The 12601-nt window shown below is 49.7% G+C and overlaps 1 protein-coding gene across 1 annotated transcript in view; it reads left to right on the top strand.

Moving 5' to 3' along the window:
• Window positions 1-294: 294 nt before the first annotated feature.
• The window catches only part of LOC147677713 (toll-like receptor 2), a 209414-nt gene continuing 197107 nt past the window's right edge, over window positions 295-12601 (top strand). The window contains exon 1 of the mRNA XM_086946493.1: window positions 295-439. The gene's annotated coding sequence lies outside the window, so the exon portion shown is untranslated. The remainder of the gene's footprint in view (window positions 440-12601) is intronic.

Below are 12601 nucleotides of genomic sequence, written 5' to 3'. Positions count from 1 at the left end.
CGTAGCAATTGACTTGTTTTAGAGTCAGTGTTTTAGAGCTGTTTCCCCCAAGGCTCCCAGCACAGAAGGATGTTCCTGTACCCAGATCCAGTACAGAACAACACAATTTTTCTCAAATTCACGCCTTCCTTTAAATCCTTTCAGAAAATGTTTGTGCGCACAGCCGAGCGCTCGCGGTAAGCCCCGCCCTCCCCAGAAGTCTCGGACTAGCCAGGAAGAGACCGTCCGAACCTGCAGACCGGTGCAACAAGCCGGGCAAGCTCGCTCGGCGCTATCCCAGTCGGTGTTCGCGGCGCCGCCTCTCTCCAGGATTTTGGATGCTGCGCGAACCTTGGAAACGGTAAAGGGAAATTAAAGCCGGTCAGCCCTTCGGTTGATGAGTAAGAACCGCAGATGCGGCCTCGGAGGCTCATCGAGTGACAGCCATGCCCTGGGACCGGTAAGTAATTTCCGTTCACTCACACGAATGTATGACTGCTTGGAAAAGATTGGGGACGAAATAATAGTTGACATTTCGAAGTGAACGTGATGATGTGCGGGATGTGTATGAATGTGTCCTTGTGTAATGTAACTGGTGCGCATGTAAAGCGCTCCACACCCTTCGGGTCAATTTAGCGCTATGTAATGTTAAACTACATAACAAATGTGTATGTTGAGGTAAACCACCATGGTTCAAGGATCAGTGCGTGTGCTCTTTTGCATTTTGCTATGTTATTTTATATCTTAAGTTATGTTGCATAAAGCGCCGTAGTACTTTGGGGTAGGAAAAAGGGCAATTTTGAAGGATCTAAATAATTTAGCAAGAAACCCAAAGTCTTAAAAAATCAAAATACATCATAATGTTAATTTGTTTTGTGGGCCGGTCTGGAAAGGGTGTTGTCTTTAAACCTACATGTTTTTAATATTGTTTCATGGAGGGATTTATTCCTTTCTAGCCCCCCCACCTTTAGGCTTTCAAACTAACAGTAACTTTCCGTTCAATCCTTGCCTCTTTACTGATATGGCTTTGCCCTAACACCACCATGCAACTTTTTACCGCCCGCACACTTTTTACCTACTTACACATTTTAGCACGGAAATACACATTTTTGAATTTTCCTTTTTTTTTGCTGTTATGTATGTTTTTTTAAACTTTGACAAAATATGAGTTTTGTTTTCAATATTTGCCTTTTAATATAGTGTTTTATTATATAATGAAATTGGAACCAATTTGATGAGCTCTATGAACAAACAGTACATAGAGAGAGGTATAACCGTATCCACAGGAATTATGCAGCACGCGAGGACCAAATTATGAGACAGGGTTGACTAAAGTATGCAGGAACAAAAACGCATGCAGCGCTTTTTTGGGTGTCCCTAGACAGCGCTTGCGCTTCTCTCTTCAAGCCATGCTGTATTCAAGATATGTGCATAAAGCTCAGCGTACTTCCCGCCCATCTATTTAATTAGCGCCTGTAAATGGTGGCTTTTCATTGGTCATTAGGCTTTGTAGTCCTTCCTTAGTACCTCCCTGTCTTGTTTTGTAACCTCCCATGACAACCCCACCCTATTACATGTGTTGTTACTCCCTAGGTTTTAGTTACAACTTAAAGGCACTATTTTCTTAAAGGTTTTCATACAGGACACTCACTTGGTCCTTAACAAGATTGGCAGTGGGGGGGGGGTCCCGAGGGCTGACGGGGGCATTTGGAGAACTCACCGGGGGTCACGCTACACTCCTGCTGCTGTTGGTCTCCGGCCGCCGCTTCCTCCACCACGCGGCAGCCGTGAGAGAGACTACAGCCCCCAGCATCCTTGGCGGTGACACGCCCACCGGGAATCGCGCACGGAGGCGCACTAAAGGCGGGGGTCCCTGCGGACGAGCGGGGGTCCCGAGGGCTGATGGGGGCATTTGGAGAACTCACCGGGGGTCACGCTACACTCCTGCTGCTGTTGGTCTCCGGCCCCCGCTTCCTCCACCACGCGGCAGCCGTGAGAGAGACTACAGCCCCCAGCATCCTTGGCGGTGACACGCCCACCGGGAATCGCGCACGGAGGCGCACTAAAGGCGGGGGTCCCTGCGGACGAGCGGGGGTCCCGAGGGCTGACGGGGGCATTTGGAGAACTCACCGGGGGTCACGCTACACTCCTGCTGCTGTTGGTCTCCGGCCGCCGCTTCCTCCACCACGCGGCAGCCGTGAGAGAGACTACAGCCCCCAGCATCCTTGGCGGTGACACGCCCACCGGGAATCGCGCACGGAGGCGCACTAAAGGCGGGGGTCCCTGCGGACGAGCGGGGGTCCTGAGGGCTGACGGGGGCATTTGGAGAACTCACCGGGGGTCACGCTACACTCCTGCTGCTGTTGGTCTCCGGCCGCCGCTTCCTCCACCACGCGGCAGCCGTGAGAGAGACTACAGCCCCCAGCATCCTTGGCGGTGACACGCCCACCGGGAATCGCGCACGGAGGTGCACTAAAGGCGGGGGTCCCTGCGGACGAGCGGGGGTCCCGAGGGCTGACGGGGGCATTTGGAGAACTCACCGGGGGTCACGCTACACTCCTGCTGCTGTTGGTCTCCGGCCGCCGCTTCCTCCACCACGCGGCAGCCGTGAGAGAGACTACAGCCCCCAGCATCCTTGGCGGTGACACGCCCACCGGGAATCGCGCACGGAGGCGCACTAAAGGCGGGGGTCCCTGCGGACGAGCGGGGGTCCCGAGGGCTGACGGGGGCATTTGGAGAACTCACCGGGGGTCACGCTACACTCCTGCTGCTGTTGGTCTCCGGCCGCCGCTTCCTCCACCACGCGGCAGCCGTGAGAGAGACTACAGCCCCCAGCATCCTTGGCGGTGACACGCCCACCGGGAATCGCGCACGGAGGCGCACTAAAGGCGGGGGTCCCTGCGGACGAGCGGGGGTCCCGAGGGCTGACGGGGGCATTTGGAGAACTCACCGGGGGTCACGCTACACTCCTGCTGCTGTTGGTCTCCGGCCGCCGCTTCCTCCACCACGCGGCAGCCGTGAGAGAGACTACAGCCCCCAGCATCCTTGGCGGTGACACGCCCACCGGGAATCGCGCACGGAGGCGCACTAAAGGCGGGGGTCCCTGCGGACGAGCGGGGGTCCCGAGGGCTGACGGGGGCATTTGGAGAACTCACCGGGGGTCACGCTACACTCCTGCTGCTGTTGGTCTCCGGCCGCCGCTTCCTCCACCACGCGGCAGCCGTGAGAGAGACTACAGCCCCCAGCATCCTTGGCGGTGACACGCCCACCGGGAATCGCGCACGGAGGCGCACTAAAGGCGGGGGTCCCTGCGGACGAGCGGGGGTCCCGAGGGCTGACGGGGGCATTTGGAGAACTCACCGGGGGTCACGCTACACTCCTGCTGCTGTTGGTCTCCGGCGCCGCTTCCTCCACCACGCGGCAGCCGTGAGAGAGACTACAGCCGCCAGCATCCTTGGCGGTGACACGCCCACCGGGAATCGCGCACGGAGGCGCACTAAAGGCGGGGGTCCCTGCGGACGAGCGGGGGTCCCGAGGGCTGACGGGGGCATTTGGAGAACTCACCGGGGGTCACGCTACACTCCTGCTGCTGTTGGTCTCCGGCCGCCGCTTCCTCCACCACGCGGCAGCCGTGAGAGAGACTACAGCCCCCAGCATCCTTGGCGGTGACACGCCCACCGGGAATCGCGCACGGAGGCGCACTAAAGGCGGGGGTCCCTGCGGACGAGCGGGGGTCCCGAGGGCTGACGGGGGCATTTGGAGAACTCACCGGGGGTCACGCTACACTCCTGCTGCTGTTGGTCTCCGGCCGCCGCTTCCTCCACCACGCGGCAGCCGTGAGAGAGACTACAGCCCCCAGCATCCTTGGCAGTGACACGCCCACCGGGAATCGCGCACGGAGGCGCACTAAAGGCGGGGGTCCCTACGGACGAGCGGGGGTCCCGAGGGCTGACGGGGGCATTTGGAGAACTCACCGGGGGTCACGCTACACTCCTGTTGCTGTTGGTCTCCGGCCGCCGCTTCCTCCACCACGCGGCAGCCGTGAGAGAGACTACAGCCCCCAGCATCCTTGGCGGTGACACGCCCACCGGGAATCGCGCACGGAGGCGCACTAAAGGCGGGGGTCCCTGCGGACGAGCGGGGGTCCCGAGGGCTGACGGGGGCATTTGGAGAACTCACCGGGGGTCACGCTACACTCCTGCTGCTGTTGGTCTCCGGCCGCCGCTTCCTCCACCACGCGGCAGCCGTGAGAGAGACTACAGCCCCCAGCATCCTTGGCGGTGACACGCCCACCGGGAATCGCGCACGGAGGCGCACTAAAGGCGGGGGTCCCTGCGGACGAGCGGGGGTCCCGAGGGCTGACGGGGGCATTTGGAGAACTCACCGGGGGTCACGCTACACTCCTGCTGCTGTTGGTCTCTGGCCGCCGCTTGCTCCACCACGCGGCAGCCGTGAGAGAGACTACAGCCCCCAGCATCCTTGGCGGTGACACGCCCACCGGGAATCGCGCACGGAGGCGCACTAAAGGCGGGGGTCCCTGCGGACGAGCGGGGGTCCCGAGGGCTGACGGGGGCATTTGGAGAACTCACCGGGGGTCACGCTACACTCCTGCTGCTGTTGGTCTCCGGCCGCCGCTTCCTCCACCACGCGGCAGCCGTGAGAGAGACTACAGCCCCCAGCATCCTTGGCGGTGACACGCCCACCGGGAATCGCGCACGGAGGCGCACTAAAGGCGGGGGTCCCTGCGGACGAGCGGGGGTCCCGAGGGCTGACGGGGGCATTTGGAGAACTCACCGGGGGTCACGCTACACTCCTGCTGCTGTTGGTCTCCGGCCGCCGCTTCCTCCACCACGCGGCAGCCATGAGAGAGACTACAGCCCCCAGCATCCTTGGCGGTGACACGCCCACCGGGAATCGCGCACGGAGGCGCACTAAAGGCAGAGGTCCCTACCGCCTCGCGGGACGCGCGCGGGCGGCGCCGGGCTAAGCCCTGGACAAGGGCGGGCCCTCTGTGGCCCTCAGAGGCACAAAGAGGACGGGGCGGGCCACCATTCTTGGCTCCAACATAGGATAAGGTACAGTCAGGTTCTATCCTATTAACCTCTACCGCTTTGAACTAATTACCGTTGCCTTCCGGATCCAGACTACAAACTATTATGTCAGTCTGGGAAGAGCTGAACGCCCTGTGTGGCACAAACTATATCCCGGATACATCAACCCCCCCCATAGTGGCCAGAGACACTGATCTTGTACATTTCTCCCCCCAGGCATCTCCCGATATAACCCTCCCTCCATTCAATAACTGCAGCTCCTCTCTACTTCCCCCCAACCCAGCCTCATTTACGTTGGAAAAAGCCGAGACTCGACCTAATGACTCTGTATCCCCCCTTCAAGTGACCCTTTTGGCCCAAATTGAGCGACTGCTCATCACTGCTCTATCTCCACTGGTAGCAAAAATAAATGACTTGGGGGACAGGCTGACCAGGATCGAAAAAACTGTAATTGGGACATATCCATTAACTGGAAATACTGTTAAACCCACACGTTCTACCCCCTCTAACATCCACCATAACACCCGAGAAAGGTCTATGATCAATGCTCCCAGGACATTTCAAACTTGCAACCCCCCTCTGACACTACCCACTCATACTGGGGAAAAAGCTACTTGTAATCCTGAACATCCATCACATAGAGCTCATATGATCCCCCTAGAAAGAAGACATCGTATTGACCTACCCCCCGAAGCCGCCCCATACGTCACTGTTCTCTCTGGGGTCCCTCCTCTCAGTCCGGGCAAACGTGAGCTACACCAGGACCTACTGAACAAAGCCATCTTTTGGCTCAAAAACAATAGATCCTTACCACCTACGCTAGACGGCGGGATAATGAGCGTCAGAAGGGTGGGGTGGCTTGGTCATTTACCCAAAAATGTTTCGGGGGACTGGATCTTAATTAAATTTAAATACAGAAACATTGCCCCCTATTTGAGATCTACCAAACCCAAACTTGGAGATGGTTCCATCTGTATCTGGGACCTGCACGATTTCTATCCTGGTCCCCGAGCACCGAATCACCTTTATATCGGGTGAAATAGGGGGGATTCTGTGTATCTTGGGTTATTACTTTGAATAGTAGATTTGTTTGTTAAATGATTTTAGTTGGGTTCAAATCAATTCCTTTTTTAATTATGAAATGTTATGCTGTTTAATTATGAAATGTTATGCTGAGATATTCTTGTATGAAATGTACTTCATTTTGCTGCTTTTATGGTTTTAAACTCAAAAGCCGAATAAAGCTTATTTTGATCCTTTGATTGGCAGTGGTTACTTTATTCACTAGCACATCTCACATTTGTATTTGACCTTCTATAGATTTCCCTTCATCAACTCCACATATAGTACAATTAATATAATAATTGTTTTGTCACATTTCAAAGCTATTAATTGTATATATGGGCATAGCTATTTGAATGTACATGTGGTACTGTCTTGCATGCAATGCATTAGGGCAGTACCATATTTGACTAAAAGTTTGATGCTCACAAGGAACCTCTAGGCACAGTGTGCCGTCCTGCACCTACACATCTATATTAGACCTTCTATAAATTTCACTTAATCAGCTCCACATAGAAATCAACCTAAACCGGAATTAATATAATAATTCTTTAGTCACATTTCAAAGTTACTAATTGTATATATTGAATGTACTGTGGTACTGTCTTTCATGCAATGCGTTATGGGTAGGGTGGATATTTTATTTTCCTTGTTGGTGCGTCATTTCTGGTTCAGATACATCAATCGTCAACTTCCACAACACCCTATTTATTTGTCAGTCATTGGTAACAAACTTAGCAACAAGTGTGCAAGCTATCCCACTGACCTTTTACCTGTGAAGGGAAAAGGTCTTGTTAGTCTAATACATACAGTAAATAACTACATTTACTCCACCTGTCTTCATCCGCCTTCTCCTCTCTCTTGTCGCCAACCGGTTCCTGGGTTAAATGGACAAAAAGAGGTTAGTGCCCCTTCCCCCCCCCCCCCACCCCCCATTTAAACAGTAGAACATCTTTAAAACAGCACAGGAGCCTCCAGCAGCCCTGGAGGTCTCCTAGTGCATGTGTCCCTGGGAACAAACCATACATCACAGAGTTCACGGTGATGCATGAAATAGGAATCCAGGCCCTAAGCTCAGTGCCTAGGGGCTTCAGCAGGTCCTGTGCATACGTGCACTCCCAGAAGAGATGGTATCTCATCTCGTCCACCCTCTCGGGCAGGACTTGTATCAGTTGAGTCCTCTTGCATGCATGAAGGCTCTCATAGGATGTCCTCCTTGGATGGCGATCCAGGTGACGTCTTTGTGCTGGTTCGTCAGGCGCTTGAATTGAACGTTTTCCCACACGTGGTCCGCTGTGGCAGAGGGGAGGATGCCGATTGGCTCGCTGATGTCCCTTGCACGTATCTGGCATTGGACAAGCTTCGGGGTCTATTTTGGGAGTACCATATGTGACCAAAAGTTTGATGCTCAATAGGGATCTCTAGGCCCAGCTTGTGGTACTGCACCTACACATCTCACATTTATATTAGACCTTCTATAAGTTTCCCTACATCAGCTCCACATAGAGTACAACCTAATTGGAATTAATATAATACATTTGTCACATTTCAAAGCTATTAATTCTTTAAATGGACATAGCTATTTGAATGTACTTGTTGTTCTGTCTTGCATGCAATACATTATGAGTAGGGTGGATTTACCATGTCTTCAAAGTTTATGATGCTCACTAGGGACCTCAAGGAGCAACTTGCGGTGCTGCACCTAGACAAGCCGTGCTGGTGCCTTGCTCACTAGGGACCTCTAGGAACCTCTAGGAACAGCTTGCGATAATGCACTTAGACATGCAGTGCTGGTGCCATGCTCACTAGGGAGCTCCAGGAGCAGCTTGAGGTACTGCACTGAGACATACAATGCTAGTTCCCGGCTCACTATGCAATCACTTGCAATGCACTAGGTCTCGCATTACTGAAAGTATGCGCTGTTGGCATTGCATTATTATTTGCAACACCAATACCTCAAACTATCAGTAATGTGAGACCTGTTGCATCGCAAATGCTTGTTTTTAGAGTATTACCTCATTATTTTGTCATCTTTACACATGTTAACACTATCTGGGAAAAGCTTTCACCTCATTAGTTCGAGATTAACACCCAGACAACTCGGTTAGCAATTTAAAAGTCACCAGTGTAACTTTTCAATGGCCTTTCCGTTGCTGCCTTTTCAGTAATTTTTGATCCATTTGAACTAGAAACACATTTTATTTGATAAAATCTGTAGATAATATGGCATATGTGGCTAACCTGTAATACTGAGGAAAACTCTGGAGATTACATAACTTGCACTATTTGCTGCTCACATATTCCCTTACCTACTGCAGGGCCTAGTTGGTCCCCGGTCCACCGCGGTCTTTGTGGGCTAATTGAGTGGAGGGACATAAATTTCACCTAACGACTACTTAATGGGTCATGTAGCTTCCTGTATAAACTGCCTGGTACCTTTCCGATATATCAATCACCCCTATTGTAAGTCTCTGCCTAGGGACGATGGGCAAATCAAACTGATGTTAGAAAAAAAGACAGGGCTGGCGCTCGATTTATCGAGGAGGGGCGGCCTAAATTGTGGACTGCTTAGTGTCAGATCACTTCCCAAACATTCCACTGAGATTCAGCTACTTATAGAGACATACAATTTTGATGCTCTGTTTTTGACAGAAACCTGGACTGCGGTAGGGATGGAGGTGGAGCTTGAATTGGCCTGCCCACTGGGATAAAAGGCTTGACATAATACCAGAGTTAGGGGTTGGGGAGGCGGAACTGGAATCATCTTTAGAGAAGAGTTGGATTTTGTCCCATTGGATATAGATTAGGTCACCTGTGCGGAGCTCTTAGGCTTCTCACTGAAGGAGGAGTCAGGTCACTCCCTCACAGGTGTGATCTGCTATAGGCCACCGGGGACAATTAATGCACAACAAGAACTGGTTGAGGTGATTAATAATTTGGCCCTTACCCACAGTAAACTGTTAGTCATGGGGGACTTTAACTTATGGCCCAACAGAAGTATGGACACAGCCTTTGATAACATCACTCAGTCATGTATTAATCTGAGTTTAAAACAATGGGTGACCGTACCAACACACACAGGAGGTCACACCTTAGACTTGGTCTTTGCTACGGAAGACCTTATCATCATGGAGGAAACCCTGCCTATGGGATGGACAGACCACCATCTGGTCACTTTCAGTGTGCAAAATATGAATAAAATAAGACCTGTGGATAGACAAACTAGGACCTTCCAGGGTCCGGCTACGGAGAAAAGCTCAAATGGGCAGCCCCCTATTTCAGACGGAAACTCTGTTCAATCCTGGAAAGCAGGTTACAGAGAATTATATTGCGCTTAGTGAGCATATAACTAGGAGGCTGGACCAACTTGCCCGATTAAAGTTATTAGGAAAAGAGGACGCCCCTCAGCCCCATGGTATACGGAAAACCTAAGGAATCTCAAGCTGTCCTGTAAAACGTCAGAAAGACAGTGGAGGAGGACTTATTTGGAAAAGGATAAATCAAGCTGGAGGCTTATTATAATAAAATACAAAAAAGAGATTGTCGCGGCCAAAGCTGATTATTTTGCATCAACAATTCTGAATAGCTCTAATAAATCTAGGGATATTTACAGGATATTGAGAGAGATGATTTATCCTGATTGTACTAACAGCAAAATCAAACCCACCCAGGAGCTGTGTGATGGACTGGCCCTCTTCTTTCAAGAAAAGATAAATAAAATCGTGGAAGGCCTGAGAGATACACCGCTAGCTGCTCTGTCAGATCAGGAAAAGGAGGGGAGATGTGACTGTGACAATTGGGATGGTACATGCGAGCTGGATTTCCCTCAGGCTACTATGGACAATCTTCCCGTACCTTCAGAGGAGGAGTTTTCCCGAATAGCTTTAGGAATCTCCTCAGGGTCACCACTGGATCCTATGCCTCCTAAGTTGATGAAAGGATTTGGGTCAGAACTTTTTCCTATTCTACACCAGCTATGCTGTCAGTCTCTCTGTTCTGGTGTGGTACCGTCCATCTGGAAGCAGGCCGTTATCTCGCAGCTCCTAAAGAAGCCCACACTAGACACAGGATGTTATAAAAACTATAGGCCAATATCCCTCTTACCCTAACCAATTAAGATCATGGAATGTTGGGTAAGCAGAGCACTGTCCTGCTTTTTGGAGATAAACAGCAAACTGGAGGAGGAACAGTTTGGGTTTAGACTGGGTCATGGTAACAGAGACAGCCTTGGTGGCCGTTTTAGATAATCTTCAAACGCGTTTGATACGGTCAACCATGGCATTCTTCTGTCAAGGCTGGAAGACCTGGGGGTGATGGGTACAGCACTGAGTTGGATGTGCTCCTATCTATCGGACAGATGGCAAGCTGTAGCGCTCCCTCCATATCAGTCGGGATTTGTAAAGAATAGGCATGGGGTACCACAGGGATCCTCCATCAGTCCTGTGTTGTTTAACGCACATATGCAACCTTTGCTGGAGATCATCAAGGCACATAACATCAGCGTGATTAACTAAGCTGATGATATGCAGCTTATGGTATCCCTTGAGGGTGACCAGGTGGACTCACTGGATAGTTTCCACGCATGCATGCGAGAAATGGTGAAATGGCTGAAGGAGAACCCGCTCCACTTTAATAACGAAAAAAACTGAGATTTTGCAATGCAAGGTGGGGGGGGGGGGTCCCTTGAGCCTTGCCAGCTGACTTCTGGCCCATATAACCTTGGATGGCATGCCAACACCAGTGACTGCCATACGAAACCTGGGGGTTAGCTTCATTGAGAAATGAAACCTGGAATCTCACGTTAACAAACTGGTGGGAGGCTGTTATACTCTTATCCGAGGACTCCGGAAAGTACTACCGCTATTGCCAGCACAGGCATGAACTACGGTAGTAAGAAATATAATATTGAGCCGCCTGGATTACTGTAATGCCCTGCTTCTGGTATCCCCTGGATACCTGATTGCTAGGCTCCAGAGTATCCAGGCGGCAGCAGCTAAGTTAGCTCTAGGCCGAGCACGTCGTTCCTCGACAACGCAAGCACTGGCAGAGTTACATTGGCTCACAATGTATTGAAAGTTCCTAGACAATTATCTAAATGATAGACAATTACTGAATATGTGTCTAACAGTACAAACAGGTAGTGTCAAGCATGAACAGTCAAAATGAAATCAGAGCAAATTATTAAAAAAGTATATTGATATTTTATTCAATTATGCATACATTTCATAAAAAATCCGTAAAAATATCTAATACATAGTATTATCTAGTGTATCTATATTTAAAACAGTCAAAAAATCATATGAACAACAAATCTTTTCAATAAAAACGAAGTGGGCAGTGGAGTGGCAAGGCTGTAAATAATTCGACGCGCGTTTCGGCGTAAGTAACGCCTTTGTCAGGAAGGGCAACAATTTCTGAAATAAATGAAACAGTCTTAGAACAAATATTCTTGTAAATGCTTGACAAAACCACTAATATTAAGAAAAAACATAGTTTATCAACAAACAATTATATTGCTAGACATATACAAGTTTTGAATTGTGGGTACGCTTTCATGATTACCGTCATAAAACTAAAGTGGAAATCAGGTGACTGATTAGATGTTTAACCAAATATCGAGCATGGACTACTCTATGGGAGAGAGAGTACACCTATGGCAATCAATACATCTTTAACAACTGATACATCTCGAATACATCTTATCAAAGTACAATTTATTCAGTGAAAAGGGGGAAATGAAGAGATAGATGTGATGAGTCCCACATGGTCCACAGTGCTGGCACATAGGAGTGGAAAGATAAGTGGTGCAAAGTCTCCTACTGTGGTACCTGTATTATCGAGATGGGATGTCTAGATTCCAAAGAGTAAAGGTGGATTCATTATTGGAACAGCACCTAATATTGCAAGATGATAAACCATATGGAAATTAATAAGATACAGACGGGATATGTGTTATTAATCCTATCATAGTCAGTGAAGTATGGAGGGCTATAAAGGTAATATACCTTGATTATTTATTGTTGGATCTTTCTTCAAGATAATACTTGACGGCAACAATAACTGGACTAGATATAGCTGATACGCGGGCACACTATTTGATGTAGGGAAATACCAGCTTAAATAACCTCGAAGGAGACCTATTGTCCATAAGTAAAGAGATGAAGAACATCATAATTATGAATATATTCAGACAGGTCTATTAGGGTGATAAGTAGCAATGATCAATAAATTACCTCAATAATGTAAAATAAGGTAATGGTAACGTAACTCAGTCTTGCTTGGATGGCAGACCGTAATGTAGAGTAATGAAAATGGATCCTGTAATTGGATGTATAGTCCTATACCTTATGAGAAAAATGTAATATAAGTAAATGAAACCCTGACTAAATGTGGACTATTGATACTGCAGTATGATAATGGTAGATGGCCAGCTTCTAACTAAATGCTGGTATTACTGAGATATACTAAGATATTATAACTGTAATCTCCTGTGATATAAGCCTAATATC

This window comes from Lissotriton vulgaris, chromosome 12 (genome assembly GCF_964263255.1).
Source record: "Lissotriton vulgaris chromosome 12, aLisVul1.2, whole genome shotgun sequence".
Lineage (NCBI taxonomy): Eukaryota > Metazoa > Chordata > Amphibia > Caudata > Salamandridae > Lissotriton > Lissotriton vulgaris.
Note: the sequence above shows the minus strand (reverse complement) of the source record. Positions and strands in the feature narration are given on the sequence as shown.